The sequence below is a fragment of the Cupressus sempervirens genome, chromosome 10, assembly GCF_028749045.1.
Source record: "Cupressus sempervirens isolate cs-2001-9-10 chromosome 10, ASM2874904v1, whole genome shotgun sequence".
NCBI lineage: Eukaryota > Viridiplantae > Streptophyta > Pinopsida > Cupressales > Cupressaceae > Cupressus > Cupressus sempervirens.
Window position 1 is genome coordinate 539,631,085 of NC_143127.1, and position 6,833 is coordinate 539,637,917.

A 6,833-nucleotide genomic window follows, 5' to 3' on the forward strand; every position below is an offset into this window, starting at 1 on the left:
AAAAAACTCATCAAAAAATCTATTATGCAAAATGAATAAGAGAAATACAAAAAAAAATGTCCAACAAATATTCTATTGACTAAATAAATTATAGAAACTAAAAAATAATATTTAAAGAAAAATTAAACTAATAAAAAAAAAATTTAAAAATAAAATTAAAAAATTAAAATCTAAATCAATTTCTAAAATAAAAAGTTAAATGAATAGATCGCAACATGAGGTAATGTGGAGATCACAACTAATACATAGAAAAAGAAAAACAATAATTAAAAGTGGAGATAACAACTAATAAATATCAAAACAAGAGTTAAAAGTGGAGGGAGATAAAAATTGCCGATAAATAATCAACGGAAAGGATTTTCAATTTTTTGGGCCAAACTCTTGCAAATTTTTTGACAAAAAATTAATTTCTGGGAACAAAGCTCCCATAAATAGCCTATCGACTAAAATATTTATAAATTATTATTTTTATATGAATGTTATTTTAACAAAATAATGTTCATAAAGTATAATTTTAGTGGGATTTGATTAAGTGGGATTTCAATATTAATAGTTGTGGTTGTCAAAAATTGTATATCTTAGTTAATGTTCACTTTGATGGATGATTAATGCAATTACATGTTGTCCTTTTTTGTGTTAGACTTAACTTATTTTTTAATTATTTAGCTATCACTTTTTACATGTACTTTCATACATTCAATCGTATGAAATCCCTACTTGCATTTATTCTCATGCGTTCACTATTATTAGTCGTTCATTTGCACCTTGAGATTTGCATTTGAGTCAATTTCATTATGCTCGAGTTGAATCTCACACTCCTCAAGTAGCCCCAAAACTTCACCTTTTAAATTTGAATTAATTCGTATAAAACATTAAGAAAAAATATTTGAGGACTGTTTCAATTTGGAGTTTAAAACAAAATGAGATCAAAATTTGCATATAGATCACTTTCACATTGGTTTCATATCTACTTCATTTATGAGATGTAAAATGTGACTGTGCAACAAGGAAGTTGACCAAAGAGAAGTCAACCTTTCCATAAGAACCTATCTTACAATAATTAAAACTACTGCACATTCTTGTCGAGTTCAAATATTAGACACCATGGTAAAATTAGTTTCAAAAGTTCATGGTCTACTAGATTGAACTTGTAAGTTATAAGATCTCACACATAGTACCAATTTTGCACCACATGTGAACAAATTCAATTTATTTAGAGTTGGCATATGGAGAATTGCAAGTGTGTATAAAGTTCAAAACAATGAGCACGTTAAGAGTATCAATTTTATAACCATTAAGGAATGGATTATGCACAATGTCAATATTGTTCTTTGTCATTGTTCCCTATGCTAAGTACCATATCCATTCATATTTGATTTTTGAAAGTAACATTTCAAATTATTAACTCTCAACCCCCATTTAGTTCATGGTGATCATTTTCAATGCTTGCATGTAATTAATTAGCCTATATTAAAATAATAATAAAATAAAAAATTGTAATTGTTCACCTTATTGGGGTAATTAGGAATATATCTAATTATTTAGTTGATGAAGTCCTATAATTACTTTATTCACTTATGCTAAACTTAGGTGTTTTTCGGCTTCATTAAATTCAACTAATAATAGTTGAAGTCATCTTATTTGTTATGATTGCAACACTTTGAAGAATTAGGGTTTGTATCTATGGTTTCATCATCCTTTTTATAAGGATTTGTTCTTGTTGTGCCTCACAACTCATCATCTATCTCTAGTTTATTTTCAATTATTTGTTTTTTTGGGTTTTTACTATTACATTGGGGTTTTATTATTTTCTTTGTTTGTCTTATCTTTAAGATTTTTAGATTTTCTCATACATTAGTTTATTTCTTAGATTGCGTTTTATGTTTAGGGTTTTCCACTTTCAATAGGAAGCATTCCCATCATGTTGAGTTAAGTTCTCCCTGAAACCTATTGGATTTTTTGTGAGGATTCATAGGGTATGCACATACATACATATATAATAGATCCAATAAATTTTATTTGTGAACTTGTTGCTTCAAGAACTTCCCTTCTTAGGAAGCCTCATCTCCTATGTTGGCAATTGATCCTTCCATGGTTTAGATCTCAGGACTCAGCTAGCTTCTAGGGAATCATCTTCCCATCTTTGCTTGGAGATGCTCATTTTACTGAGCAACATCCATCTATAGAAATTTACATTGGTCCTTGTCCCACCATGATATCTAAAGAATTTTTCCAATCCTCTAAACTTGGTACCCATTAGCACCTATGAAGACAAGACACACGTTAATATCATGATCCCTTTCAAGAAAAAGCATTTCAATTCATTTATCAAACGCCAGATTTTAGGATCTTTGAGACCTCATGTATTCGTGTCCTTTTGTAAAGACATATAAGCCACATGGTGAAGGAACATGAAACCTAAAATCCTGATAAGTAAATTAACTTCTAAGAAGAGACAAAACAATGGCATCCAAAATTCATACCTTGGAAGCATGAAAACCACCTCTCAGAAATGATAGAAGACGGAATCCTTGGATCTTGTGAACCTACAATTTTAAGTCTTGTGAGTGCAAAATAGATACTTTCAAACTTAACAAAATATGAGTCATTTTCATTCTACTATAAACCAAAAATGTGTTGCCTACAAAAGACTTCTAGCGACGTGACTTATGATGTTGAGTTGTCCTTACGTGGTTGAAAAGACCACTTATTCAACATTCACTTGCATGACACGTGGATCAATAAATGCAAAGAACCTTTGATGTGACACTCATTTAAATTCAAAATACCAGCCACCTTGTTGTAAATGATGTCAGATGCTCAACCCAAGGAGGGATGTGGTATCCAAGTAGACAATTAAAGGCAAAAAACCACCATTTGTATGCCTAAAATGTGAGCACACTTCTGAGTCATTATATCCAAGATTTCTCAAGAATGAGGTCTCAAATGGCGCTCATAGCTCTCTATTCATGGAGTGCAAGGGTTTGTAATGGAGGCCCTCAGTTTAACCTAGTTTGTGCCCATGCAAGTACACCATGAAACAAGAGATTCAAGGATCAAAATATGAATGCAAATAAAAATGCAAACTAATCTAAATGATAACAATGAAAAGCAATGCAAGAAACAAAATCTAATATATGAAAGGAAATAACAATGTAATATTAATCTATGAAAATAAATATGACTCTAAGATAATATGAAAATGAAAGGATGAAACCTCATGATGGAAGCCATGAATGCAAGAGAGAATAAGACAAGAAGATAGAAGTTCTCCACAAAAAGCTTTAATTATCAAACTCCTTCTCCAAAATTGCTCTCTAAACCTATAGCATAACAATACTATAGAAAAGAGCTATTTTCTTTATATATTTCTCTATGTTGCTCTATATATTTCTCTATGTTGCTCTATATCTAAATGAGAAGGAGAGGGCTCCTTATAAAGGAAAATGTGGAGGTGAGAGGCTTCTCTCAACCAATATGGGATAATAGAGTTTGATTCATGTGAGACAAAATTCCACCAATGAGAAAAGAGGAGTGTTTGAGAAGAAAGTGGAAAAGGAAAAAGGGGACTCACACTTAGAGATATGTGCATTTAAGTGTACAGAAAATTTTAAAAGATTTATTTATTTTTTATATATTTTATTCCCTTTTTCAAGTGGATTTAATTTAATTAAAAGGGAGCAAGTTCTTTTAATTAAATAAGAAATATTTAATTAATTTAGAAGAGGGGTTTTTCTCTTAATTAATTAATTGTGGATGAAGTATTTAATTAAAAGAGAGGTTTTCTTTTAATTAAATGGGGACTTATTTTATTTAATTAAAAGGGAGATTTTCTTTTAATTATATAAGACTTAGGATTAAATGATCAACTTTAGGAAATATTGAAATAATCGAATTTGATCAAAGAAATTGATTTAAATTGATTTAATAAAATATTGCAAACCATTGATTCAGGAAATTTGATAAATTGAATAATGGGGGCCCATAGTCTATGCGACCATTTTAGGGTGCATACACCATTAACATCCACCCAAAATGTAGTGGCAATGCCGATGCAATGCCAACAAGCCACCACTTACCCTAATAGGATTGATGTCACACGTGTGCCTGTAATAGTGACAATATACCCATATTCTTTATCTTTTAGTGCCAAAACCACCAACCAAACACCCTATGAAAGCATGCTTGCAACTCTTTAGTGAAGCCAAACAAAACAAACTCGACTAGTGATATCCTACCTCATGCATAACTAGGACAAAGAGGGTGCCAGAGGACACTCAAATGGTGAAAACCACTTCCTAATAGGGCAAGCACCCAAGAAAACTAGAAGAAGTAGAACCGCACCACCAAACCAAATGAAACCAAAAGGGAAATGGCAGAATTAAACCCACCTTCTCTACAGTGAAATGTGCCTTGCATTATGATTTTTGAACAATTGTACAATGACCCAAAACTTATACTACTAAGCTCATTCTATCGAAAGAAGGTTAGCCTGCTCTAAAACAAAGAGGGTGGAGCCAAAGCAACTCCTCCCTATGACGAATGACCAAAAGCAACAAAATGAAATCACAAACCCAACCAAAAAGAAGAAGAACCAAGTGACCACAAAAACCATGCCAAAAGCGGCAGAGAAAATAAATGACCCAAAAGAAAGAAAGAAAAATATGAACAAACTATGTGAAAACCAGGAAAGACACACACCTATGAACAAACAAGAAAAGGAATCAAGCGAGGAACACTAACCTGGAGCACTATAATATAGAGGTATCACAACGTTGAGACCCATCCCTAGTTTGAATGTGAATAGAACCATCCCAACCCTGAAAAATACTCGCAAACTTGTGGAATGACTTCTTGCAAATATGGTGACAACCCAAATGAAAACTTTTTCTTGTAGAGCACAATTGTGATTATCAAAAAAAGTGATAATTAATCCTTTTAGGCATCTTAAATAACCCAGTGATCATGATAATTAAAAGGTTCATTAATGAACTTTGCCATGCGTCCAACCTCAGGACTGCATAAACCTTTTTCCATTGCCAAAGACACACATGAATAAGTACCTACCCAATCTAAAAGTTTCCTTCTCAAAGACCAAGGATCCCTACCACGAGGACGAAAATCCTCACTTCCTTCTTCTACAAAAAAGGGACCGACATCTGGAGATAGGGATGTGGGAATGCAAACACCAAAAACCAAAAACAAAATTAAAGGCCTACCTTAAGCAAGGAAAGACAAAAGTCAAAAGAGGGGACCCAAATTTTTTCTCACAAAAAGTAGGGATGTATATGCAGGGCATAACAAACAGTGACTTGATTGGGAAAATGCCTTGCATTTGAGAACTCCAAAACTTAACCTTTGAAATCACTAGTGCCTTATCATTGTAAAGTGAATCCCTTCATACATGAAATCTAGATCTAAACATCTTAAGTCATCATAACCCATGAACTTTTCCAATGTCCAACAGTGAAATGTGTGCTTTGAAAGGGGGTATATCATTTTTTATTCCCCAAAAAAATAGAGAAACCAAGCTCATGCAAGACTCCCTTTGTTTTGCTTGTATCAAAATTCATGCATTGTAGGGAATCTAGGGTTTCTTTCCTCTTGTCCTTTTTAATCATTTTTTAAAAAGCATGGGAGGCGGTACTTCTTTCCCTAGATGGATAATTTAATTTGTTCATTGTGGGTGTACTTCTACTACACCCTTAATATTAGTGTATATAAGGTTATGAATACTTAGTTGTGTTTTCTGGGTAGATTGTGTTACAATTTTTGCAAAAATTGTAACACAATCTACCCAGAAAACACAGCTAAGAATTCTAATGGATTGTGGAAAACTACTATCCACAGGTTATGAATAGTCAACTTGTGGCTATCTTAATCCTTAATTAAGTCATGTTATCATTATTATATTATTATTTAGGTAGGTAGGTCAGCCTAGGTGTTATGTAGGGTTGTGTCTATTCAACCTAAGCATAATTAGGTATATATAGGAGGTTGTGAGTCTTATTTCAACATCATATTGTGAAGTGTGTTCTCATTGGAGATATTTGGAGGTTGCCCCCTCAAATTGGCCTATTACTCTCAGTTATTATCAAGTATTTATATAATATTTTATATTATTTATTCTATTGTGCAAGTTATTTCATTACAAGTGGTATCAAAGCATGATCTTGGCACCATAGAGGCAAGATTTTTTCTCAACATTGGGGCGATTTTGGGAAGAGCATAACTTTTAGATTTTAATGAATTTTTCAAAGATATTTAAGAGGTTTTTGAAGACCATATTAAAGAAGCTATAGTCCAAAATCTAGAGGAATTGGAGAAAATTTAAGAAAATTATTGCAAAATTACTATTTCTTCACAATTTATTGAGATCCTCATATCTCTCACATCCTTCCAAATTGGAGTATAACTTGTATTGGGTTTTTGAATACATAGTAGAGGAGCCTAAAATTCAAATCTTGGAGAAATTGAAAAAAAAAAAAAAGCAAGATATTGCAGAATTAGGAAAATTCTCTCTTAAGGCAACAAATTTACTAATTTTTTGGGATTTTTTCTTAGTAAGGGTATCTTGGCCCTAGCAAGTTACAATAATAAATAAATAAATAAATAAGAGAATTTACATTTCATTTGTATGAAATATTGGTTTCCATCATGATGTGCCCTTCAACAAGAGGCAAAAAGAATGCTACCACATAGGGGAAATCCTCTAATCAAGATTGGGAAGCAACAGAGGATAGTAATCCCAATGAGGAACTTAGTAAATTCAAGGAAGAGGTTAAGAGGGATATGTGTGACCTAAAAGGAGATATATCATATACACGAAGCAT